Here is a 27,203-nt window from a genome sequence, read left to right as displayed (position 1 = left end):
CCGTCGCCGCCCGCGCTCGCCTGGGTCACTCCTGATCGCCTCTCTCGTTCCTGCTCCTCCGCTGCCCGTTCCCCGCCTCATTCCCGTCCTTTTCCCGCTTTCTCACCCCCCCCGCCATCCCCGCATTACTCCTGTGTTCCCCATCGAGCTCTTCACACCTGCGGCTCCAGCCGCGCCGTTGGCGCTCCGGCCGTTCCCTACGCTCACTCTTTCCTCCGCCCTGTCCCCCCTTCAGGACGGCGGCGTCCCATCTCCATTGCCCAGCGGTCCTCGCCTTTGCCCTAGGGTTGTCGCTGAGGATTTTTCCGTCCGGCCTCTCTGGCGCGTATCGTCYCTGCAGAGGTTTGCCGGAGCACCGACCAGGGCTCCAGCAAGACCCGCAGCAAGCGCCTCTCTCCTCCTAGCCGATCTCAAACCCGCCGCAGCGGATCCTTGCTATGTTCGTAACCCCCCGGGGGCGGAGAACGATTCCTTCGCCATCTTCCTGCTTCTCGCTCTTCACCCTGCCGACGCGGTCGAGACGAGCAGATCTGCCGTGGCGGGGGCTCGCCGCGCGGGCTGAGCTCCTCGGCATCAGACCCGCCGCGCGGGTGCCCATGTGCACGCCGCGCGTCGAGGGTGACCCTCGAGGGTGCTGCGCTAACTGCATTTTGCCTCGTTAGCTAATGAAGAAATACAGTTAAGCCCAAGTTAGCCCGYGATGAGGTGGAGACCGAGCTGCGTGCAGAGCACTGACCGTCCGCAGAGCTCCGTGGAGCTTAATGGACAAATTGTTTTCAGATGTTTCCACCGCGTAAACAAGGAACAGAAATGTCCAGTAACAGATGAACTTACAGGCCCCTCAGCATCTCCCAGAAGGAAACTGGTTCCTCTGGAGCCAGAGCGCAACTCTGACCCACCCCTGCTCTTTCCTAGCCTCCTGCCAACAGTACATGGGTTCTGCAAGAAAAACAAAGTTCTGAAGCATGATTTCTTGCTCCCATATWGTCCTATTGTAGGCAGCGCTCCTAACGCTATCCCACAAGCTCGGAGAGTCTCRCTGCTCTGCTATTCCCCATGCGTCTCCTCAGAGGAGGGGGCCGTGGAGTGGGTGCTTCCAGCACCCGAACTTAGCCCAGTAAAATCTTGGTCCAGCTCCAGTCACCAATCAGGGTGTTTCTCTGGTAGAGCACTGAGTCATATCAGCTTAAAATATGTTGAGAAGATGACTTAGGGCGAGCTGCAGAAAAAAATGACCACCTTGTGTTCATGATGTGGGCAAGAACCAGGAATGTTGCTGAGGAGTTAGCATGAGTAGCAAAGGGTCACAAGGCAGGTGACATGGCTCAAAACCTATGTTCTCCACAAGCTCTCAGATGGTTCATCCCACAGCGTGGAGACTGACTCTATCAGGAGCCACTTACCAGCTGACCTCCCTGTATTCACCACTGCCATCTGTCTGCAAGGTGACAGAACAGGAATCACTAGGCAGCTCATCAGCCAGGCTGGACAGTGTCTCTAACAAGGTGCTCACCAAGCATCAGCTGACTTCCCAGCGCACTGCAGCAGTTTGGTATTGATGGGACATCTGTGGGTTGTGAAGGGTKAAGTAGAGCCCAGCGTCACCTGCAAGTCCCAGATGTGAGCCAGTCATCCAGCCTGACAACTCCAGGAACACATTGGGAAGGCTGAGAAAGATCAGTAGTCTTGGTGGGACACCTGGAGGAGGACTTGAGAGGTAAAGCTGGTATCTTCATCACTACTCACTGAATGTAAACCACCTTTGCAAATTGCTTTCAGTGCCTGGCATGGCTCTCGGATGGGTCTCTGCTGTCTTAAGGGCAGCAGCGTCTCAGACTTCAGAGGGATTGCAGGAGGGAAAGGGATGCCTATCCTCCATCCCTCTCCAGCAGGTGACCATCCAGCAGTTATTAGGGTTGTTTCCTGTCCTAGCCTGTGTTTAGATTGTGTTAGGATGCTCAGATGTTTGACTCAACCTAGGTCCTCTGCAAAACTATGCAGCAGTGTTTTGCATGGGTATCACTGATAAAAGCCAATGTGGGCGTAAGGCAGGTCATACCCAGCCTGACCAGAAGAGCTTCGCAGCTCTGTACGGACTTCTCAACAGGATGACAGATATTTTGCAGTGTTTCATATTTGGGTCTGATGAAGGCACCCATTTCCCAAGACTGCTAAATGCACTAGCAGGGATGAAGTGGGAGGTTTTCTTCGCACCCATGCAAGGGTTCTTCACAAAGAGGGAAATTTGTCTGACAAGGCAAAGCAAAATGCTGCCAGCTGGGACTGCCAGGCTGCAGGTCTCAGCTAGAGGAAAAACTGGAGATTATTTGCCTAACTCCTTCTCCGAAGGCTGTTAAAAAGAGAACTCATCCTTGCTGGTCGGTTACATGCAGTCTGTGCAGCGTGTAAAGGCCCATGGCTAGTTAACGCGCTTATTCGTTACCTCTTCTTCATCAGCACCCCAGGTTTCTCCCTCCTGTATGCACGTTCATATGCAGTGCTCCTTGAAGCRCTTACCCTCTGCAGCCGAGTATTAAATCTGTCCGCAGCGAGACAGTTGTAACAGCCTTTGCTGTCCAGGGCCAGCTTTTATAGCATGAACAAACACTACTGCGTGTCCTGAGAATGCACAGCGCCCGTGCTGGGGTTTCCTTCAACACCATGCTAACAAGGGTGGTCCCTCCGTCTCTGCCTCCCAGTGCTGCTCCCATAGTCCTGACTGGTCCCGTGTGTGCACAGCAGGAAGTAGCACGCAGCACCTGGGTGCTGCCTCTTACCAGCTTCCTCATGCAACTGTCAAAGAATTTTTTATTTCGCTCGGGATTTGTTTCGGCTGGGTCTGCAAGCTGGTCTGACTCACCGCATAATCACACTTTCCCTAGTTCCAACACAAAGTAACGTCCCTTCTTTCAGCTGGTAACGCAGTGGAACTGTACCCAGAGCATAGGCTAGATTGTGTTTTCTAGTTTTGTTGTTGTTGTTGTTGTTGTTGTTTCTAAGTTTTCCAGACTTTGCACCTAATCCTGGCAGAGCCTTTGCCTAGAGCTTTGGTTAAAAAAAAATATGGGAATGCAACCTGCCCAGAGGAACAACCATCCTGGGGATGCACCCACGTGAGCTGGGAGCTGTGCCGTGCCCATCCAGAGGGGCTCAGCACAGGCGCTTGTATTGCTGGCTTTGGAAGAGCCGTCTGGGAGGCACGGATGAGCGCCCCTTCCCGATGACTCACTTGCAGCTTTCCCTGCGTGACCTGGAGCTCGACCCAGCAGGTCTGCATGAACAGTGAGGTATTTGACATTATTTGGCAAAAACGTCRTTGTGTCAGCTCCATGACAGCCCAGTTAACTTCCAGTCTGGCTCTAAACCGTGGTGAGAGCCTGGCAATGACTGTAAAATCTGTCTGTGTCCTGAGCTGTTGTGTTCCTCAGTAATGAGAATGGTTCTCCATGCCCTTGACTACGCTGTGGATCCATAAACGAAACGGCAGTGAGAAATCTCTGTCTGTGCCCCCCGGCAGTGAGCTGCTGGATACAGCATGGTAGAGCACTAACYGTATTTTTCAGGCAGAGCAATGCAGTTGTTCACAACAGATTATTTTGRTGGTATCTTTGGGATTTAAATATTGATTATACATGTAAGCAGGCCAATGGTCCTGTTTTCTGGGCGTCTGCTCATGGCTGCTGCTGGGCAAAGGGCTTCAGGGAGCCGAGCATTGCTCTGAGCCCTTTTCCCTTCCTACAGCTTGTGTGCACTGCCTAATGGTTATGTGAGGACAGCTGAGACACAGCACGAGCACAGAGGTCTATTTTTATCTAGATAGCTAGTTATCTAAACAGCTGGTTTGATTTTGGCCTGCTTTGTTCAGCGTTTAAGCCAGAGGAGTATCCTAGTATCCAATAACCACAGCGAAGAGCGTTGCAGCATTCACGAGGAGAAGCAGAGCTTCTCTTGCCTGCTGGAAATACACTGGCTTTGTGGTGCCTCCTGACGTGAAGCAGCGGCACGGCCCTGGCAGCAATCCTAGAGAATGGGGAAGAGGTCCAGAAAGGCCTGGGATTTCTCCCGGGGAGGATTACTGAAGAGAAACCCAAGCAGAGTCCCAGGGAGTTTCAAATGCAGGTGGCCTGGCCAGGAGCCAGAGAGGGAACTGCCAGGAGTGCGAGGACAGGGAGGCTGAGCTTGGGATTCCCCTTGGGGACGCTTCTCCATGCTGGCTCGGAGATCATCTGCCTCCCGTCATCAGGGAGCGAGCCAGGGCGCCTGGGTTGGGTTGTCATCCTGAGCCAGGAACGTCACTAGGCTTTTGCGCCCGATGTGCTGGGAGGATCCCATGGACATGAGAAATGGGGTTCTTATTACGGGATCTGGTCACCAGAGCTGCTGCTGAAATTGCCTCGTGTTCTTCCCTGCTATGCCGTAGCTTCTGCATCTACAGTTTCCATTGCTGCCTTCTGCCACAGTGTCACTCAGCCCTTCCTTGACTCTAACACAGCCCAAGGTTTTACCAGGTGGCTCGGCTTGAGATAAGAGCTTTTATAAAGTCTCCGTTCCTTTAATTAGCCAAAGCTTCACTTCCGATRTCTGTGGGTTGCAATGGCACAGGACAGCTCTAATTCTAGGACAAACGTTCTCGATAGGACGGCCATCACAGCGTGATGCTCCGTGGTGAATGAGAGCAGCTCCTCAAGGAAGAGCTGAAGGGTCRGCGTGTGTCTGGTAACAGCAGCCAGGAGGGCAACGCTGCTCTGAGCATCCAGCCCCAGCAGGACCCTTTCCCCAGTGCCACAGCCAACAATGCACCATGGAGCTGGAGCAGCACGCAGAATGGTTGGGTACAGACACCACTTCTCGAGGTCGGATGCCAAGCAGGTACTAGTGCTGCTGACCTGGAAATTTAAGCTCTGGCCATTACGGTGGCCAGGGCAYGTTTGGCACCAAAGGATGAAGGAAGTGAAAGTAGCACAAACAAGTGACGGCAGCCCAAGATGTGCACAGCCCCTTTCTGCCCTGGCAGAGGTGGATACTCATCAAGAAGGAAGAAAAATATTGACATTGAGTTTGGAGTGCAAGTGAAATAACTTTTTGCTTTCCAAAGGAAAAAAAAAAAAGAGTCTCTACTGACAAATATCTATGTTGCAACCTGAATTTCTTATAATCTACTTAATTTACATTAAATTCAAAAGCTTAACACTGAGCTGAAAGTCTTTTGAAGCCTCTGCCACCCTCAGGCACAAGCAGACATCACAGACATGGTTTTGTGGGGACACACTGGTGACCCCAGCTTAGCATTTTCACACCCCTTGCAAGGCACTGGGTGCACTCGGGGTTGAGTCCCTGAGTCGTAGCCACCGCCAGTCCTGCGGGGCTGTACACAGAGCAGTGGGCGGATGTTAAACTTGGTCACTGGGATGGAATAGCAAAAGATGAGGTCTAGGGAAGAGGTCCAAAAATAAGACCAAGCCCCACTGTTCTTAGCCTGTGGCTTATTCAGCCCAAAGCAGRGTGGATAATCCAGGTCACAGCTGAGTTCAGTGAGTCCACATGAGGCACAGGAGGAGGACTGGGGACAAAAACCACCGTTCGCCCTAAAGGCGAAGCARGAGAGGGGGCAAAAGGCTGATGGTCTGGGAAGGTGGTCAGCAGCAGCCTGCTTGCAACTGCAGGAGCTGCTGCCCGGTGGGACCGCAAGGAAATCACATCAGAGCTCCACCCGTTCATTTCCTGCCCCAATTGATGGCAACCGGTCCGTTCTCAGCTCTGCCTGCGGGGAACGTGTGTGTTTTAGGGGGCAGAAGGGGGGGGTGGAAATACCATAAAACTGGGATTCCATGGCCAGCCCTTACAGAAATGTTTATTTGAAATCWTATTTCACCCAGAAAATCCCTTCTGATCAAAACAGCAATTTTCATTTTCGTCAACCCTTTGGGGGGAACTTGTCTAAAGAAAAAAAAAAGGAAAAAAAGAAAGAAAAACAAAAAAGCRCACACAGAGAAGGTTCTTATTTCCAAAATATTTAGGAAATATCACTTATCAGAACAGCTTTCTTCTCTCCAGTTTACTCTACCATTGAAAAAAAAAAAAGCTGGTAACATATGCACGTGTGTGTGTGTGTGTGTTTGTGTATATATATATATATATATACATATATATATATATATATATATATGTTTAGTATGAAAGGAATAAAGATATCATGCAAGTAGTAAGATGAAACCCCCCCAAATATCTGTTACACAGCATGAAAGAGTATTAGCATTTTCCAAACCGCCACTGGCAAGAGATGAAATAGCATTGCTTCAGAATTTCAGAACTAGGATTTATTTCCGAGAGGCACGCACAGACCCTTATAAAACACTCAGATATGGACCATGGCAACGGAGCATGTGATTAAACCTTGTTGTCAGTGTGCAGGCCTATCRGAGGCTGAACTAAATTGCACAAATTACTTTATAGTTGGTGATCTATAAATCTGGGGCACCCAAGCTGTGAAAGGCCTTTTAATCACACAGCTTCCGCTAAAGCAAAGTGGGTGCTGGACCCTGACTCAGAAAGCTGATCCCCAAGGAAGGGCGCGAGCTCGGTGGCTTTTAGGTGAGCACCACCATGGTGGCGTTTCGGGGCTCCTGTGTGACCCCCACGCTGGGCTGCCCAGTCACTCGGAGTCAACCGTGTTGCCGAAGACACGTGCGAGGTGGGGGCAGAAGAGCAGCACGTGGGCGGCCARAAATGCCGTTCCCCAAGGCACGGCGAGGTGGAGAAGCAAAGCTTGGCAGCCTGCAGCCAGTGAGCGCATCCCTCCAAGGCAGCCCAGGTGGCTCCTAGCCTGCCGCTGGGGACCAGCCTCGAAGGGAAATGTTCCCAGTCGGTCCTAAGGAGTGATTTATTTCCCTTCAGAAAGGAGAGCGGTGACCAAAAGGGATCCACATCCCGCATTAGCTATGTCGCTCTGCCCGACGGCCACAGCGAGGTTCAGCACCTCCAAATACCTCCAAAAAGCCTTCCAAATAAAGGAAAAGGGAATTTAATAGAAAAAAAAAGAGAGAGAGAGAGAGAGATTATTCTGGTTCAGTTACTCATAAATGAACTGAAAGAGTAAAAAAAAAGAGTAAAAGAGTAGAGGAATTTTTTGTTTGGTCTACGGGAAATAATCTAAATTTTTGAAGAATGAGCAGAGATATGCTATCTTGATGTAAAAATATGAAGGCAGTAATGGCCATCATTTTAAGATTTTGCTCAGCTAAAATAACAGGGCTTTATGTAAATCCACTAAATCTTTGAACAAATCTTTAAGAATAATTTTGGCATAGGCAATTTAGAGACTAAGAGGCTGAAATTTCAAAGTAAAATCCTCTCTCTCCCTGTTTCAATAACATAGCTTAGATCCACGGTCCAGCAACTAATAATTTAACCAGGTCAGTGTTTAGCAAGAAATGCTGTAGTTAGTTAGTCTTAAAGAACGATAATATTTAATGGAAAAACAAATAGAAATAATCTCATTTCATGGGTTCYGGTTTAAACTTTGAGTCTCCCAGTCAGTGGCAAATGGTGCGGCTGGAAAGGCAGTGCCCCTTTCCAGTCTATCACTCCTTTCTTGGCTTGGTTCTTCTGCACTATTCCTGCTTGTAACGATGATTTTCCAAGTGGAGACAGGTGATGAGGAGAAGGAGGTTTTCATCAGCCTCCAAAGCTTTTTGAGTTCTCTCTCTAGCGTATCTAGAGTGTGACCTTGCCCAGGGAAATTTTGAAAATCTCCAAGGATGGAGGTCCACCACCTCTTCAGACCTTGGCCCTGAGCTGCACTGCTCCCCCTGGGATGAGTCCTTTCTTTACGTCCCTCTCTGTATCTCCTCTGTACCATGGAGCCCAAAACTGGATGCAGTGATACGTGTACACTGGAACGCCACTGCTATGCAAACAAGAATAGAAGGATTATTAGTAATTAAACTCCATCGGTGGTGAGTCTACACATATCTGTCAAACTGTGCTGTGCTGCAGATAGTCCCCATTTTCCAGCAGACTTTTTGGTGCAAGGAATGAAGAAGGTGCTACTGACCTTAAATGAGGAAGATCTAGTGGATCTGTCTGTGTTTTTCTAGACCTTCGATAGAACTTGGTACAAACAAGAAACTACCAATAAAAATTTTAAATCAATATTCYGCTTCTCATAAAATGCCAAACAACTCTAAGACAAGAGGAGAATGATAATTCTTAAATCTAAGAAGAAAGCAACAGAGCTGAGCATTATTATTAATTAGTACTAATACTAATTCCTACCCAAGACCAAAAAATGCTTAGCATTTAATAAAGATGTCTGAACTCGGGGCAAATAATCCCAGTGGGGTTGTATGACTTAGCACTAACCAGCCTACAAATATCTGTGTTGCTTATTCTTCCTCTTTAAAATACTGGCTCAGGAGGCATTTTGAAACCATCTGAAGTTTCCCTGTTGCWCCAGGACTTCCTAAGTCCCCAAATCTGTCATTCAGAAAGCTCCTAAGTCACTGTTTGGAAAATTTCTGGTTACATGTGACCAAGCTGTCTTCTCCAAGCCTTCGCTAAGTCAGATTGTCCGCCCCAGAAACCTGTTCCTTCTTTCACTGGTCATGAAAGATACACCAGTAATCAAAGGCCAAGCTTCAAATGGACAGAAAGCAGAAGGCCATCGTCCTGAAGGATGTGAAAAAAAACAGAATATGTCTTCATTCTGAATTGCTGTAAAGCCCCTGGATTTCAAGTTGTCCAGAAAAGAGAGGGACAGAGTATTTAAGTCTTTCCAAAAAGAAAAACCACAAATGTTTGGACGCCGTCCATTTTTAATGCAACATTTCAAAAACTGGGTGGGGAATTATTTCAGAACAGGAAAAATCCATTCAAACGGCTTGGTTCCAAAATCCTTCTGAGCCCCGTGGACGAGRTGGACGGACGGTTCGCTGGAGTCCCTGTGAAATCCCTGTAGGGCAAGCGTGGTCATCTGGGAGAGGGCAGATCTGGAACCTCTCCGTCAGTCCAGCTCCTCCTGGAGCAGAAGGGCGGCAGCGAGAGGGACCCGCTGGACAGGCTCATCACCAGGCTGTGCAGCTTCCCTGTGATACGCTCTTTCCTGCGCTCTGACATACATTATTTGGATCACGGCCCTCAGTGGCAGCAAGAGAAAAAGGCTGCTCACTGTTGCGGTCCTATTCTCTCCTGGATAAAGCCTCGCAGGAAAGGGAAGGGATCATTGCATTTCTTAAAGGGCAGCTGATTCCCCTCTAAATGACCACATTCTTGTCCTGCTCACAGAGCTCTGCCCGTGCCAAACTTGGTCACAAAGGCGTATTCACGGCGTTTTCCTTCCTACACATTCAGGAGCTGAAAGCCAGTTTGGTGCAAACCCTCCAAAATGACTTATTCAGCAGCTGCTTGCCAGTTTCCTGTTCATGGAGAAGAAGGGCTGGAGCAGGGAGCGCGAGCTCATGTGCCGCGCACACCGCCGAGGGGAAACGCTGCTCCTCCGGTGCTCTCCCGAGCTTGGGAGAGCGTCGGTTATAACCCCTGGGGCTCCACTTGGGCAAAGTCCCTAGAGCAGGTTGGCCTTTTCACCTCCGCTTTTGGTTTCATAACCAATTTTCTCTTACCCAAGGTCCCTGCTCTGCGGGACATATTCCAGCTGTAATGAAGGATCTTTTCCCCAGTAAATAATTCCTGCTCTCTCTGAGGGAAGAGAGCAAATATTCACTCTCAAGCTACCAAGCATTCAAGGCAGCCAGCTCCTACCCGTGCCAACAGCCACGGAAGCTCTTATCCTCCGTGGGATCAGGATAATGAATGTCTTGTCTGAGACCCTACAGGAAGACACTGGGAGAACGAGGACAAAGCTGTCCTTCTGCTTTTACGTTCATTTGTAGCAACGGGGAAACTAGGCAAAGCAGAGAAGCTCTGTATGACATCCCTGCTCACTACAGCGCTGCCTTTGCACCGGCTCCACCAGCTCTTTCCGGATGCACCCTCAGCTCCATCACGTTCTGGGGTAGCCAAAGGAAATGCCAGAGCGTAGGATTGCCCAGTCGAGCTCTCAGGAGCAGTTTGGGATGACAGACTGTCCCTGTTGGGTGTCTGGCATCGTGGTTTTACCAAGCAGAAGGAACTCGTGGGCCCATGCAAGGGAAGAGAACAGCTCAGGGAGAAAACCGCTGTCAGCTGTGAGCTGTTCAGTGGTGGCTTCTGGTTGCAGCAGGAGGTGATCAGGATGTTTTCTCAAGGGCTTCCTTTGGTTATGTGGTTTCTTCACCATCTGTGGCTTCAGCATGACTGCCAGTAGCAATATTGTTTCTCCTTTCTTCCTATTACATGGTCTTTTCCTGGATAACACCTGTGTGGAGTCTGCAATCCCTGCAGCCAGGCTTGCTGGTCTGGTTGAGGGGCAGGGGGCAACTAACGGCAACCTCATATCCACTAATGTCTCCAGTAAAAAGACTCACCACGTACAAGAGAGAGCTTTCCCAGGAGCATGCTACAGCAGAAGGACCCTCATGCTGCCGGAKGTAGATGTATTTCTTGCACAGGGTCACTGTTACTTCAACTCRTGTGTCTCATAACTGAGCAAGATGGCTCCTTGTCACCTTTCCGATCAGGTCTGTGATAGGAGACACCACGATTTTGTTCCTGYGACCCCACACTCCTTCACAGCTGCACATTCCACACTGGCAGACTCAGATTGTCCTCAGATGTAATTATTTAATTAGCAACACACCAATATGCTGACCACTAAAGCTGGTCTSACGGTTGCACAGATGCTCACTGGTTGCCATTTAGCAGTAAATGAGCTCATGTGTGGTTTCCTGGCAGCAAGTGGACCCTTTCTGTTCATTAAGTGTTTGCTCTTTCAGCTGTGGTTGTTTGTATGTGAACAGAAGTGTTCAYGCCTGACCTCAGCTGTGGGCCCACTGCTTCATTCCCTCCCAGAAATGTAGTGTAGAGACCTCTCACTGTCAAGCATTTGCTAGAGATTTTGATGGTGGAGAGTCAAGAGTTTGGCATCTTTCTGCCATTACAGTAAATGTCTGGGAGATTTCCCCCAGACTTAGAGTGTGCAGTGACCACRGTACCATAAAAGTGATCATGGACCTGCTGTATCAACAGACACGTGATATGGGCTGGTTTATGAGGCAGGGTACACCAACATGAGAGAGATTCCTCTGAACACCAGGCCAGAAACCTGGCACTAACATGCAAGCAAAAGGACATGGGCACCACAAATAGTGGTGTGAAACTCTCCTTAAACAATTAGCAGCTGCAAGGAGAAGGGGGCTGCGCCCCTTATGATGATGGCTGAGGGATCCYAGTTTGTAGCTGGCACCCAGAGGAAGCTGTGAGCTATACACCTGTGTGTACTCACTTGTATATGTGTTAATGGGGATGTGGAGGAACAGAGCTTCTTGCATACCACGAGGAGATCCCAGAGCGCCAGGTCATCAGTCAAGCAAGAATATGTAAGGAACCTCCAACTCTGGCAAATACATCCTGCATCTGCAGTTACTTAGGGTCAGGGAGTCAGCAGAGTCATGAACAGAAAACTCAGCCCTAGATTTAAAAGCTGGAGAGATCATAAGGTCTTCACACCTTAAGTCAAAGTGGTCAGTCAAATGTTCTTTTCTGGATTCAAAATCTATGATTGCATTWCAGAGGCTCCAGGTCAGCCCTTATGGAGTGCAGAATTGGTGAGGAGTTATGTCTGAAGAGAAGGGTCTGGGGAAACTGTTCCATGAAACACGCGGAAGGAGGACCCTTGCGGGGAATTTTGGTACAGTCAGAGAGAATAGTGCTCRACATCACCCCCTGCTCACACTTTTCCTTCCAGAGCTTCCATCCTGGGAACTTACCCCACCAGGCAGCCCTTGGCCTCAGGGACCTATCCRCACAGGCTCCATGGGCCTGCAGTGGTGGCAGACAAGCCCAGGGCCACCCCAACTGCACAGCTCCATCACATTCTGCTACACTGCACTCGTGAGATGAAGGTCAGAAATGTCCAAGGCAGAAGCAGCCATTGATGCAGAGGGTGGGTTAGGGCAGGAATGTGGAAGGATTTGATGGTTCAGACACCACAGTAAGGGAGATGGGTGCTCTAGGCAGGGCATAGAGTCATGTTGGTCCTCACGTCTCACAGGCACCAGCTGAGCACACAAGCAGCCCTGGTGAGACCTATGCTCYTCCCTGCCAGCCCACAGAGTCTGGCATGACACATCTTCCTTTCTTCTCCCAGAATGTCACCACTGACACCAGCTTCTTGGGAGCAAGCCTGTCTTTCCAGGCTCATCTCCAGGAGAGACCAGAAAAGAGAAAAGGTGGATCTCTCAAGTCCGAACTGCTTGCGCTGTCTCTTCTGGTCAGTCCCCCCTTGCCAGCCAGAAGACTCTCTGAACCATCCAAGCCAGGGCATCCCMTAGAGCAGGCCTCTTGGGAATCATCCTAGCCTTGTTAGGCTGGAAAATGTGTCTTTCTCCTTTCTGGAAGTGGGTCTTYGTACAGCAGTCTCCACTATAATCCTGTGGTTGCTGTGGAGAACACAACACAAATGTTCTTTTGCTGTTAATGACTCCAATTTGGGATCTAGCTGCAAYTGGAAGGGTTGATTTATCTAGCAAAAACCTATGTGATTTGAAATCTTGTATTGGTGGATCTGTAGGGTACTCCACTGAGTCCCAGGTTTGCACACATCCTCTAGGCTTGTTGAAATCCGCCTCTGTTTTGGTCAGGTGGCATCCAAATTGTAGCATTGCTGGGACACACAGGTGGGAACCTAGGTTAGTGGGACAGAGCTTCYTGGCTCACACATCTCCAGCCTAAGTCTGCTCTTCAGGGTGTGTGCTGAGCTTAGACTCATCTCCAGCACATTATGCACGCGTCACGTGCAACCCGTAGACTCACATACAGTCTTGCCAGTAGCCACAGGGCTGTGCTACATGCAGGGACTGCTGGCGCTTGTCTGATGCTGGTCCTAAATGAATATTTCCAAGGAAAATCGCCCTTGTTTCCAAAGGGAATGATGTAAATTCTCCGTGATTCCCAGTAGGATCACAACCAATTGTTGAACGTCCCTGCCCAGAAGAAGTGTTCTGAGGGCAGGGTGGTCTTTCTAAACTTTGCTGCAGGCCCCCTGCCTTAGCCTCTCACAGCACCAGGGCTTTGCTCAAGGCAGGACACTTGGTCCAGGAGACCCACCACACCGGGGAACCAGAGAAGGCGGAGGGAACGCAGCATCTGGTGCTGCCGACTTGGACCCAGTGATCGCAAAGTCTAATATATTTTTAGTCCGTGTAATCATGCCAAAGGAGCCATCTGGCCAGTACAGTAGGTAAGTTGTGTTGAAAATKAAGCCAGTTTTCCACAGTATGTGCTATACAGCCACTGATTCAGCTAAAAGGATGTTCCGCCCTGGGGCTTGGCAATTACAGATTTAGCAGCTAGAGTTAAATATCCATAAATATCTTTGTGGTAACTTTTCTCATTGCAACTGAGAAGAGCCCAAACAGGAAATCTCAGGTAGAAACGGGAAACAAAACCTCATAATTAGAGTCATCAATCATAGGGTAAAGTTAGAAGAGGAGTTAGCCTGAGCACAAAGGAGCTTGTCTCTGGCAGGGCTTCTAAAAATGGTAGTAATTTTGTCTAGTTTCCTGGAAATCTTGCATTTGAGTTTGTTCCTAATTATCCTACTGTAAAAGGAGTAAAATCTGACCTACTTTTGAGCAAAAGAGCCATTGGGATCAGATTGCCAAAACAGAGCTGGGCATAGATGCTTCCTTGGTGCCCACTGAAGCTGGTTGTTTGATGCGCATGAGATAATGCTGCTGCAGAAGAGTTTCAAACAAAGAGTTTCTATAACCGGAGCGTCAAAAAAATTATCTGCCGTGTTGTTTAGAGCTACAGAGTTCATCTTAATACTGAAAGACAGTTGTGTTTTCTATATAGAGCTTGAGTTTTGTCACAAATTTTAAAAGAACATGACCCTGATAACCAAACTGATGAGGAGCCACTGCTCAAAGTGAAGTCAGCCTCTGAAATCAGCCCTCACAAACAGTTGTTCTTCTGGCCTTTTGAAAATAATTCTTTTCAGATGTGTGATTGAGAATTTGCCAGGACCCTCCAGATACTTCCCCAGAGGTCCAGATGGTACCAGAAGACAAGGAAAATAGGACATGTCATTCTTAAATAAGATTATTGACACTCTGCCTTGCTGTAAAATGTTCTTGTTGTATTAGTGTARTTCGGACACATACCCTTTGGGTTTACAGTCCTCTGAAAACAGACAGTGTTGTGCTAAACGGGAAGGATTTGTGCAAGATTGTGTTTGTCCRTCGGGTTTTCGAGCACAGCCACATCGTGTCCCAAGCGGCCCGGTCCCTCTGGAGGAGATGAGAACCAACTTTCAAGTCAGCATTTCAGTTTTCTTTAACGACTAAAGCAGTGTTATAATGAAAGTCCAAYCACCCACCCAGCCCACAGCCAGCCTTGGGAGAGTCCCTCAGAGCGCCTGCCTCCACCTCTCAGCAGAGTAATATTGAGAGCTGATCTGTAAATAGAAATACTTGAAATCTGCCGTCCACTTTGGGTGAAAAATTCCAGAGAATGGATTTGAAGAARTTGCAGTTCAGTTTCACAATGAGGACCAGACTTTCAAAAATTCCTGCTGAAAGGCAATTCCAAAACATTTGGAAACTGATCTTGGAAAACAGGAATATTTGCATCTGGGGACAGAGGGAATACATGTCCCACACAGCACACTGTGCCCAGGATAGAGGTTCGTGGCGATCCCAGAGGACAGCTAAGGACACCTTCTTGTGCCCTGCTGAGCACACAGACGAGATGTCATGTTCCTATCAACCCAGGRAAACTTTCAGATGAGTTGGTAGCATCTGCCTGATGTTTTTGTCTCTATGTCTCATGTCAGTCTTGAACAAAAAGATGTAACAAGACCAAGCCCTGGAAAGCACTTTGCTTGCTCAGTCCATCTGGGAGAAGCCACAGTAAGCCAAGCTCGGCAGGCTGTGGAAAAGCTAAGCTGCTCCCAGACCCCTCCATCTGCTCCAGAGCCCCTCAGGACACGTAGCTGGAGATTTAGCAGTTCTGCCCAAGCCAGGCGTGGAGCAGAGGGCTGCYTGGCCATGCCAGCAGCGCATCCAGGGCTCTCACAGCTCATCACCTGTAACGGAGCTCAGCGTGGCAGGGAAGAGATCGGCCCCGACCGCYGTTTGGGCCAGCGTGGGAGGCCCTGGCCAAGTCTCCAGCTGCTGGAGCGCTGGAGCCAAGGGCTGGAGTCAGCTACCTCCATGGGAACAAGCGGAGCTGCTGGGCAGCCTCACCCCTCGCGCCCCGCTGCAAACCCCAGGAATGTTTCCTAGGATAATAATAGCCCTGTGGAATCTCGTTGCCGTCGGATTGCTACGCGCTGCTGCTTGAAAAATACTATTTCTGGCACCATTGCTAAACCTAAAACCCACACTGTGATGTTGCAGCCAGAGTCTGCCCCATGGAGCACAATTCCCAGAAATTCCAGCAATTGATGAAACAGGCAATTTTTCTCACACACCCACACAGGCACTAACAAAAAGAAAAAGCTATAGGTAAATGCAGCAGCTGTTGAATGCCTGGAGAAGCTACTTTCTCTTGGGTCATGAAATGGTCACAGGATGGGTTGTGTTTTCTCCTGTCCTCTCTGATTTCAGCCTCTCCTCAGCGGTGATGCTGGAGGTCTAGTTTCACCTCCTATCAGTGGAGAAAGATCTGCCACTGAGCTGGCTTGTCCCTGCCAGGTCTAGAGGAGAACAACTCATTGTGAAATTGAGGCATCTGAGTTTCTTCGGGGATTATTCTAATTACATATCGGCTATTTTTATCCCTTCTCATATGTTGGAAATGCAACTTTAAAACTCTACTGGAGCAGCCAAGTTAAATAGTGTAACAGCCTTGAAAATAGGGTTAGCTAATTTAATCGCTAACAATAACATTTCTAACAACAAAGCTAACCCAGAGGGACTGACTGCCATGCTTCTTGGCACCAGATGAACACCAGAAGAGTCAGGAATGAATGTGCAACACTGGGTAGAAGCTCATGGTTATCTGAGCATATTAGCAGAAGCGTTATCATTAGCCACTGCAAATGATGGGTGGCTCATAAAGTCTCATAAATTATCCAGCAAACCAGCAATTATGGCTAATGGCAGGGAGGCCTGTGGCTTCGTGCCCAGAGAAGCGTGGGAATCCTGGGCTCCCTCCCGAATCGTTCTGGGACCTGGAACGGGTGGCACCGAGCCCTCCCTGACCACGGTCCTGCAGTGCTACAGTGCCGGGCAACACAGCAAAGCCCGGCAGAGCTGCGGTCCTGCGGGGCATGTGGCAGCTGTGGGCTTGCGTTTACTCTGCCTGGGCCAGGTAGCAGGATGCTGTACCAGGACTCTGCAGCCTGAACTACGTCCTCACACACAGAAACTGGGCTTTTGGAAAAGCTCTGGGAAGAAAACTACCCTCTTGTTCCCAAAATAGCACACCTCTCTTCTACAGCAGCCTAATCTGAGAGATCGTCAATTATGTGAGCATGCTTTTGGAAGGAACAGGGGTTAAACTTTAGCTCCAAATGTCTGGGGAGTTTGGAGCTTGTTTTATAACTGTAGCATTCCTGCAAGGTTTGTAACCCTTACGTTATCCCCAGAGGCCCTTACACTTCACTCCACCCTGCCCCTTTTGCTTGGAAAGAGTATTACAAATCCAGAGGCCTGATTTTCCCCRGAGCGCACAGAGATGCTCTTTTATTGCACTCAGTTGAGCAGGGAAATCACACCAATTACAGACCTGCATCCAGTTTGTGCTGTCAGACAAATTCTGCTGGACAAAGCTGTGGGCACTTGTGTGTTTTGCTCCCCCCAGAGCACCCCAAGACTGCTTGGGGGCTGGTTCCTGGCCCCGGGAAGCTTTTGCTCCAGGGTTTCCCRCAGTATCTGGGGAAAAGGGCTCCTTCCTGATGGTGGGTGCAGGCAGGAGGTGGCTGGCTCCAGGAGGCTTCTCCCCCATGCTTGTCCTCCAACACCAGGGAGATGGGTTTAGGTCCTGGCTTTCCACAGCACTGGTATCTCTGCAGCCTAACCGGTACTGTCATCCTCCGACATCCTGGCTTTATCAGCCCTTAGCTACATGTGTCTTGCTCAGCAGTCCTTTAGTTGCCTTCTCACAGGGCGAGGACTGGACCTAGCTCAAACCATCAGCTGGAGACACACTCAGCTCCCAAACTCAACCTCAGGAGCATCTTTATTGCAATGTATTTTGTAAGACTGTCCAGCTTCTACTGAGAGACCAAAACACCAGAGCACAGTAAAGTCACTGACTTCCTGCACCTGGGTCTCCTGAGGGCTCTGCAAGGTTCTGCAGAAAGCCCACAGTGATGCACAGCTGGGAAAGCCTGCAGCAAGCAGCTTCCAGGAACCTGTGTGTATCACCTGAGTGAGAATTGTATGTCTGCTTCACCTTGAGCACAGCTCTCTGCAGGAATTATTATTATTATTATTATTATTAGTCTAGACAAGTAGCTCCCTTTTGTGCAGGGGAAAGCCCCTATTTACTGATCTTTCAAGGAGAGTGACAGGTTTTGATCTCAGAGCCATACGAGAGGTGATAGCACACGCATTTGGCCTGTGGTGCATGTTTTCAATGAACCTCTTAGAAAATATCTGTCAGCTAATCCAAAAGGCAAACCTGGAAAATCCCCTTCCCTAGTCTTGGCCTGCCATGTGCATAGCTCTTAGATGGTCTCTTATATGAAGGGATATTCCCACGCACATCACAGTGAGGACCATGCAATTCTGGCAGCACTGGAACAGTTAAAGAAAAGGCTTGGAGCTTCTGATTTTTTTTTTCTTTCTTTGCTCTGGTCTGCAAATGCAGTGCCAATGCAGTATCCTTCCTGAGCATCAGAAACACCAACCAGGGGAGCTCAGAATAATGCTGCTCAGCAGCCAGTTTCTTTAATCCCCTTGGTTTTTGGCAATCAGAGCCCACTAAACCACTGCAGGTGGCTAATTTCTCTCTCACCGTGAAACATCTCGTCATCTGAGGAGCATGTGTGGGCTGTGATCCCACATTGCAGGTTTCACTGCCCACCTCTGCCCATGTGCTGCTCTTTCCCCATAACATCTTGWCCTTCCAGTGGTCCCACAAGTAATTTGTCTTTTTTCTATTTTTAGAGGCTGGCCAGGCTTAAAACCTGTTGCATGAGCAGTTTCTGCCGATTGCAGGGACCCAAGCACAGAAGTCAGAGGGTGCTGGAGTTGAAGACAGCCCTAGAAAACCTTGTCACACTGTGAGAAGGCTGCAGCTCTGCATGGGCTGGCAGCAGAGACCATCCACTCCAGCACGGCAAGCAGTGCTAATGTGGGAGCTCTGCTTCTGCCTGGACTAAGCTTTCATCCAGCTGAGCCGTTCACAAGTGTCCCAAGTCCTGTGTATACACATTGTCGCAAAGTAGGGTGGGGGTGGCCGTGTGCACGGTCTTCTCCTGGGAAAGGGCAGACATGCARTACACTGCAGGCTGACGGGGTATGACAGAGGAGCTACTCACAGAAGCATTTCCTTTCTCATGATCACTTAGTTTATCTTTGATGACATGACATTTTTAACTTACTTTAATCAGTCAGCCTGGGAATTGGCAGTTTCTGTCCAGCTCACTGCTCTGTTGAAAGCATCTGCAAGGATTCATCCAACCCACAGTTGTTGCTCCAGATAGAAAGCACTGATTCCAGAAACATCTTCTACAAATTTTCATTTCTAATCTTCAGAGCTGAAAAAAGTTAAGATAATACCAATAGGAACTCGCTTGTAATGAATTTAATGATGCCTCTGTGAGATGTGTAAATAACACCTTATCTAGTTCAGTGTGACTCATTGTAGCAAGCACATCCAGCTTCCAGTCAACATTTCTATGCTTTACAAGCTGAAATCCAGACAAGGCATAAGGAGAACCGGATTCACAAAAGGGACATAGGTGTAGTAGCTTCTTGTAGGCAGCTTGCCCCTCCTCCCCCCAACAGAGATCGCTTAAGCCTCAAGTGGTGAGTAACCCAGCCAAGGTCCCAGTTCTGTACATGGAATTAGAGGAAACCTGAATAATGGCATTGATGGGAGGCAACACACTGGAGAGTATTGGCAGAGTACGCTTTGAGGAATGGGGACTTGCGTCTCCCTTTTCAGAGGCAGGGGCACCTGGCTTTGGCTGACCCAGCATTCACAACATTGTACATCTCCTGGATTTAGAGCCTGRGCAAAGAAAAGTCTCTCTTTATAGAGCACAGCATCCAAGAGAAGTCGCCACCATGCCCTATAATCTGCACAGAACTACTGACACACAGGCAGACATATCAGTGTTTAATACAAGTAGTAAAAAGTTTTCTTCTGCCTAATTCTCCATCAGGCATTTGCAGCCTGCCTATCTGCCCTGGCACARGTTTGTTCTGCCATGTGGTCCAGCATCAAATGTAGCTGCTCACAGAGCCACAGCCYAGGGACAGTGGGACTCTGCTCTTCTGGCAGCATCAGGATCTATCTCCAAGCAGAGGCACAAGCTGAACCTCTTTAGTCCTCAAAGTATAATAGGACAGGAAGGGGACCACTGATTTAAAAGATGTTTTTGTCTTGGCAGAAATGGCTACAAAGGATGAAAAGACAGGAGACAATTGGGGCTGCTTAGCAGCAAGGATGGGCTACTTGATCTTAAATCTTAGAATAACAACATTTCAGAAGGATTTTGGTGGGATCTCTGGAGCTCTGGAGGTCTCCAGTCCAACTACTGCTCTGAGCAAGGCTGACTGCAAAGCTAGAACAGGTTGCTCAGGGCCTTGGCCAGTTGTGTTTTGGAAATCTCCAAGGATGGAGGAGGTCCCAYGACCTCTCTAGACCTTGTCCCTGGGCTGCACCATGCTTCCAAGGAAGAGTCCTTTCTTTATGTCCAGCCAGAGTTTCCCTTGTCGCTGCCTGTGGCCTCTTGCCCTTCMCTTGGCTCTAGGGTCCTTGTAATCTGATGGGCAGTACAAGATGTGATTCGATCCCCCTTCACCTCCTCTTCCGCACAGTGACCCAACCTGTGTCCTCAGCCTCTCTTCCCCAGCCCAGCCCCAGCCATCACAGCAGCCCTTTGCTGGGCTCTCCAGTTTGCCCGTCTCTCTTGTACTAGTGGGCAAAATGATCAAAGCAACTGGTGTACTGCACAGAAACGCACGCAGAGAAGTGAACCAAATATGTTGGCTGCATTAAAGTAGTTTTCAGTGTTGTTTTCTCTCCGTCGAGATGAGGAATTCTCCAGCAGCACAGATCAAAAAGAAAACAAACAGAAAAAAACCCCAAACCCCAACTCTGGTCATTTTATTTACTCAAGGAGGAGTGTAGGGTTCTGACTTACTCAAAAATATCTTTGGTTTCCCTGTATCCCTACAAATTTGTTAATACTAGAACTTGCTAACCCACGATACYGCGGAGGACACAATGCAAATTTCAGTTGAAGCTGTAACCACTGTAACCCACAAAATGTAGCAAGACACCGTTCGTGCCTCACATACAGAAATAAGCTGGCAGACAGAAACAGAAATAAATAAGAAAAAAAGTCACGAGCTAAGTAAATGTGATAAACTGGCAGGAAGTAGGAACAACTAAATTGAGAACTTGGCTATTTTGGAAGTATATTTTCAGTGAATATTTATACTCCCTCTGTGGTCCTGTCTTTCCAGTCAAAATTCTGATTCCCCCGCATGATGATGTATTTCAACATGTGGCCAAAAGGGATTCATATTCTGAATAAAGCAGCATTGACATGCATATAGTACATACACACGGTCTCCTTCGTATGGCTGCCTGGTGAAGGGCRAAAAATTTTCAGATCATTATAACCAGATGGGGTGTCTGTCTCAACCAACTTCTAGACTAAAGAGAGAAGCAAGCCTCTGACAGGCAGCAATGCACCCTGCAGTCATAAAGAAAAGGAGTTTCTACTTGAAAAAGAGAGAATTTTGGAGCTAGACCAGATCAGTTTTAGGATTTTCTGTTTGCTACCCCCCYACCCGCAGACTTCCTAAGACTGTGGAGAAAATCTGCCTGCATCACTAGTCAATTCTGTCTGAGTATCAAATGCATGGGGATCAGAAAATCTTTGCCTCTTCCCATCTTTTATTGTCAACGTGAATTCAAATCCCTCAACACGACAGTTCCATTCAGTATCACACTACCTGGAACTGCTGAAGAAGTTGTCATGTCCATCCATCTGCTCCTACCTGACTGGAGGTTACTGTCTTCATAGAAGATGTGGCTACACAGCACCATTCACAGCCCACTGTGGGAATATAAACTGCTCCTAATTTCAGTTTATGCTTGGCCTCTTCAGCCACTCCCAAGAGCAGAAGGTTGAACAGATGGGGCAAAAGCAGCTTCAGCAGTGCTGCTGAAAGCTGCTGCTTCACGAGTTTCAMGATACTCAGTTATGGTGGTCATGCACTTGAGAATTGCTGATTTCTGTGCAATCATCCCAGAACTATACATTCTTCTCCCTAGGAGTGACAGGATGGCTTGCCTTGGCAATAACATCACTTCATGAGGAARGTGTGACCTTGATTATTTAATCTCAGTGGTCTGGCCATGGTCATTGAAAGCTGGTTGCAAAGAGGCTGGGAGACCCTGGAAGAGCAGKAGCCCAGTCATCCTTTTTGCCCAATTTCTGGGGCCATTGCTCAGCAGAGATGATTCATTAAGCAACTAATTTAACAGAGAAGGTAGCTAGTACTGAAAAATTAGCATACTCTTCAAAATCTGTACAAAAACCTTTATGTGGAGATCCAGCTTGCACCACCAAAAAATGTTGCTTGTTAGTAAAGGAGAATTACCACCTCAAACAGTAAGATCCCTTAGCAAAGGGTCTTATTTTCTATTATTAGTTAAATCTACAGTGGGTTTTTCCCAACATAATTATATTGGTCAGAGTATGAGCCTTTTTTTTTTCTTTTTAGTATAGCATTCCTAAAGTGAAGGCCACAGCAGCACAGACGTGTCTTGACTGAAGCAGAGGGGAASGATAGAGACATTAAAGATGAGTGAACACTGCAGAAAGCATTAGTGATTTACATTCAAAAGCGATCTTTATATAAGCTGTTGTTATGCCCCCAGACTGCTTCTTCCTGGGAATATTTGAGTTCCCAACTCTTCAAAAAAGGAGTTTGTTTTCAGTGGCGGCACTTGGAACTGGAACACAAAGTCCGATGCCAACTGAAAAAATTGATATGCAGAGGGTGCACCCTGCTGCTTTCCAGTTCCTTGAATTCTCACCCCAAGGCTTAGGCTGCCTGTGTTCCTCTGGGAAACCCTGCGGCAGCAAATAATCACATCAAACCTAACGGATTGGTTTGGAGATGGATTTTAGGGTTCAAGAGCCTCCTTTCTGAAAGGGCCTTCAAACACAGACAAGTGGTGTTAAGTYGTTCTTTGAGCAGCAGAACAAAGCACAGTTTCCTAAGCTCTTGGGTCCAATTTCTCTTCCTTTCCACACCTCCATCTCCTCTAGTCCTCTTGAGGATCTCATGGCTCTGCCAGCCCAGCTATTCCCTACCCCTATATCCTACCTGTTTCCCGTATCCCGTAAGTGGTACACGCTGGCTGGCCAGTGCCTGTGTGCTGACTCTCTAGTGCATCTTGAACTGTGCAGGGCATTGCCGATCTCCTTCTGGTTCCTTTTTCCTAAGGAGTGACAGGATCCCAGATTTTTTTACTTCACCTAGAAACCAGATTTCATAAAACCTGCAGAAACTCASTCTGCAGATTCAAAAGTTGGCAGGGAAGGAGATGGCTAGACAGACAATATGAGTGCATATTTTTTCTTTTCCTGRGAAAGAAGGTTAAAAGGGAAATGTAACAGCAATTTTGGCTCAAAGAGCTAACCTTGAAACACAAACCCCAAGGGAGGGAGAGGGGTCTCCATCTCTTATTGTAGCTTGTAAGCACTAAGATGAGTTCTCTCATACCATGTTTATAATCACTCTTTTAATTTATTAGGACATACAACTGGAATTACAAATCCCTAGCAATATAATTAACTTACAATGAAGTCAGAGCTAATTTTTTTTTGTTGCTAGTGCTGCTACATGGGCAGTAGAGCCTTTCTCAGAGCAGGGCTTACATGCCAACAGTTCTGGTCAATGATTATCCCTTGCAAAAAGCCTCTGACATGCTCCCTTTAGTCACCTGTTTACATCCCAAATGTTCTCAAGTTCTGCTATTTCAAGCTTAACTCTTGTGACCTTAGTCAATGATACTCAGTCCAAGCCTCCTTACCATATCCTGCAAGACAAACAACCTCAGGTCAGTTTTAGTAACCAGTGCTATGTCATGCGTGTGGTCAATGACTCTAAATATGCCCACGCCCATATGTTTCCTAAATTTGGATGTCTGTAATGGCAAACAACAGAGTCTGGGTGGATAGTTCTGTTTCACAAAAGCAAAACTGGGGGCATTTTTGCTCTTTGAGCATTTTCTTTCACCTTCTGAACATTGTCTGGATGAACTGAGACTTACTAGCAGAGACCAGCTAAGCAGGATAAGCTAAGCCGTCGTGATTTCTGCAGAATGTCTCCAAGAGCTAAAGGAGCCAGATAAAAGATCCATCGAGCAGTAAAGATAACTACCTTCAACTGCAGCCAATTGCAAAAGCTTACAGATAGTATAAAAACAGGCCAAGTACACAGTCATTATTCTCCTAAATACTCCACCAGACCACTGGTTTGTGGCCCAGAGACTTCCTGAGCTGGAGATGGTCTGTTCGTGTTTAATAGCCCTGGATGGGCTTTTCTTCCTTGAATTTGTCCAGTCGGTTCTTAAGCCCCTGCAACTTTTCAGTATCCACAATACCCTACGGAAACAAGCTCCTCAGTTTGTGTGCRCGTTGTCTGTTTCTTTTTGATGCTGCCGCTTTCTAGGCCACTCTCTTTTCTGTCCTTGTTCACCTTCCCCATGCCAAGTGAGGCCCTAGGACAGTAAGTGACTGTGTCCCATCCAGGACTTAAGTGTCTGGTCTCATATGGAAGATGCTCTGTTGTTTTTTCAGGAAAGCTAGTAAACAGGTGACCAGTCTTCATCCCACTATGCTTATATATAACAAGCAGCCCCTTCGCAAAGTTTCCTTTGGTGGTTACTGGTATGCACTGATGTCCTGCAGTCCTTCCATATTTGCAAGGGATACAGGATTACCCTGTGAAAAGAAAGGATCATCATCAGCTCKGCTGCACCCTAATTTGAATGTTTTTCAGCTATTATGAGATTGTGGGAGAACTTATCTGAACTACTCTGAGTAACTGGAGTGCTCATATTGCACAAGCTCCAGAAAAACTGTTACGCCTCAGCCTGTTACCCTGCCCTTCGTTATGAGCTCCTTTGGCTTTTTCACTGCAGCCAACATATTCTGCGTATCCTCAGCAAAGGGGAAGTGCYGGACGATGCTAGTAGTTCTTAGGCTTGCAATTCTCTGACTATATATGCACACACACATACATATATGTGTGTGTATATATATATATTTGTATATGCACCCCCMCACACACACTCACACACGCAGGTTTTTCTCTTTTTGGGTTATGCTTGCAGTACAACTCCTCTTGATTTAGGAACTACTGAATAAACCATTGTTGGTGGCAGAAAAGAAACCACTGTGCTTGAGGAAGTTTGGCTCATGGCTTGCGGCAGCTCCGTCTCATTCCTGCACACCTCCTGCTGCTTCAGCTGAGCCTTTGCTCTGCCTCCAGCTCCCCGTGGCTCCTGCCCTGTGCTGCAGGGAGAGGYCCCACAGTGGTTCTTGTGGCACCACCAAAAACTCAGCTTCACTTGGGACCCCAGGTGAGCTATCAGTTCTGCAGCCACAGAGAGCAGAGCCCAGCAGCCCAGCGGACTGCCCTGCTCACCTGGAGTCCATTAACAGATYTCTAAATAGGACTCGCCTGCCCTCTCCAGTCCAGAACCAAGGCTCCCAGGATGTCTGTTAACGTACCCTACTTTCCCATCGCATGCAATGCGCTTGCTAGGATTCTTTGCACCGTGGGTGCAAAGGCAGTGGAACGGCATCTCTCACGGACGTTGCCAAATTTAGAATAAAACATATGCATCTGCTAGCACAACAACGAGTTGAATGGGCTTGCTCCACAGAACTAGATATCTGATTCATGGCTCAGCTTGGGTGTCAGGAGAGGCCAGGGGTGGATGTCATAAAAACCCTGCATTGTCTGGAGCGTTTTTGTCCATGGGAATTCTTCAATAGCTGGCTCATGAAATTTTGCAGCTGTTCTGCAAATGCGGGTGACAGTAGGGTGGCCGTGCAAAGTGCCCAGTAAATTGCTACTGGGGGGAACTGATTCCACGTCTCTCTCTGACTGCACAAAGGAGGCTTTCAGCAAATATCACGAAAGCTTGATTTGGGATCCTACACGGAGAAAACTTGAAAATCTATCCCTTATGCTTTCCTCTGCTTCCATGCTGATCTGCTGTCCGCACTGTAAAAGAAAGGACAGTAAGTGAGAGGTCACAAGCTCTTCAAATCCTGGAAGCTGTAGGCAACCACTTTGCACACACAGCTTTTGCTCCAAGAAAAGCCAAGCATGTTGTACGCGGACAGAGTGCTGTGGACCCCCGTTCACAGAAAGAGAAAAATGTTTTTGTCCMGTAGGGAAGGAAACTTTAATCTTCTCAAACAGATCAGCTCTTACAAGAAGCTATTTTAGGTGCAATGCTGTAATAGTGAAGTTATTGGACAAATGAAGAACATGGCATATGCTGTAGCTTGGAGCAGTTTACATTCCTCAGGTGCTAAAAGCTTTAAATACTTCCTTTGGACGTTAAATGGATCTGCCTCCAAAGAAGCCAGCATTCCTGACAGTGGCTGTCCCACAGACTTCTACAGGAGCAAGTCTGCAGAGCTGAACTAGTGTGACCCCCGGAAATGCTTCCCACATCTCTCATTCTTGCTTAGATTCTCCTTTAATTTTCCAAATTTGCTGAAAGAYGGGGATGGCATTTGGTTATCTTTCTTTTCATGTGAGTTCCTGGCCTTCCCTTGTTATATTAAAACCATACTAAAGCTGGGATATGAACCATGCAAGTCAGGATGTCGCAGATGTTAGGCTCTTCTGGAGCTATTCACTCAGTCACCATTGCTTATGCTTTTTCTTTAATTTTATTTTTCTTGCTGTCTTTGCTAATAACACAGGCGACTGGTTTCAGGCTAGAGCTAAATACAACTATGTAGCTGGCAGACAATCTCTTCCCAGGGCATGCTAACTATTTGGGGCTTAACTTAACATCAAATTCACATAGAGATTTGTTAAAACATTAACAGCTTTAGGTTGCATGCGTGCTTCTATTCCCTTTCTTTTTTATAGCAATACAATAGCAGTGCTATCATGCTTTACAACAATGATTCAAGGGTCTTTCAGTGCATTCATTGTATCCTTTGGGGTTCAAAAGTATATTAGCTCTTTCTTTGTGGTCAGAAAGAATGAATATTGTGCAACAGATTGTGACATCTCATTTATTCCTGGAAAGAGAAAGAAAAAAGTAATTTGATGCTTACTGTTGTGCTGACACCGTGCCAAAAGACATAGCAATAAATAGATTTATTTACTGCTACAGCACACGGGATGACACGGGACGACACTACCCTGCTTTAGGGTAGCGGCTGTCAGCCAAGATCCCTGAATGCCGCCAGGTCTGGAGTGACTCACCTGAAAGCCGGAACCCGCGTTTGGCTGAATTACGCCCGTCTCAGCGCGGATGCAGGGCGGCGAAGCTCGGTGTCCCGTTCTGTACGGGGCAGCAACCCCCGGAGCGCCGCCGAGCGCTTGCAACCTGCGGAGGTGTTTCGGGAAGGCTGCGAGGAAAGTAGGACAAACACACACAGGGCTGCACAGAGAGCTTTAAACAGAGCCGCCTCCGAGCATTTTAATGTTAACTACAACATTGATTGAGTTTGACTTGGTTTGCATACAGCTTCCTTAGTTTATTTGAAAAAAAAAAAAAAGGCAGAAGCGCTTTCTCCCCCCGCGGTCGCCGTCGAGCGCCGTTTCGGCCAGCGCGGCCCCGAGGCCTGGGCGAAACGGGGAAGCCGCGCGGCTGCCAGGCGGCGCCTCCCGGGCGGCCGCGGCCGCCTCCCTCCGCCCGCCGCC

The 27,203-nt window shown here is 48.1% G+C and overlaps 1 long non-coding RNA gene across 2 annotated transcripts; it reads right to left on the bottom strand.

The window, feature by feature from the left end:
- Positions 1-21,162: 21,162 nt before the first annotated feature.
- On the bottom strand, positions 21,163-27,162 carry LOC146594617 (uncharacterized). 2 transcript variants are annotated; one of them, XR_014896139.1, is made up of 3 exons: positions 26,763-27,162; positions 25,037-25,535; positions 21,163-24,244 (listed from the first exon to the last, which is right to left on the bottom strand). It is a non-coding gene; the product is annotated as an uncharacterized LOC146594617 (long non-coding RNA). The 2 variants fall into 2 exon arrangements; XR_014896140.1 differs by lacking the exon at positions 25,037-25,535.
- Between the last annotated feature and the right edge of the window lie 41 nt (positions 27,163-27,203).

Source organism: Rhea americana, unplaced genomic scaffold (assembly GCF_003343005.1).
Source record: "Rhea americana isolate MKP2758 unplaced genomic scaffold, rheAme1 scaffold_255, whole genome shotgun sequence".
NCBI lineage: Eukaryota > Metazoa > Chordata > Aves > Rheiformes > Rheidae > Rhea > Rhea americana.
This window is presented reverse-complemented; position numbering and strand designations above follow the sequence as displayed.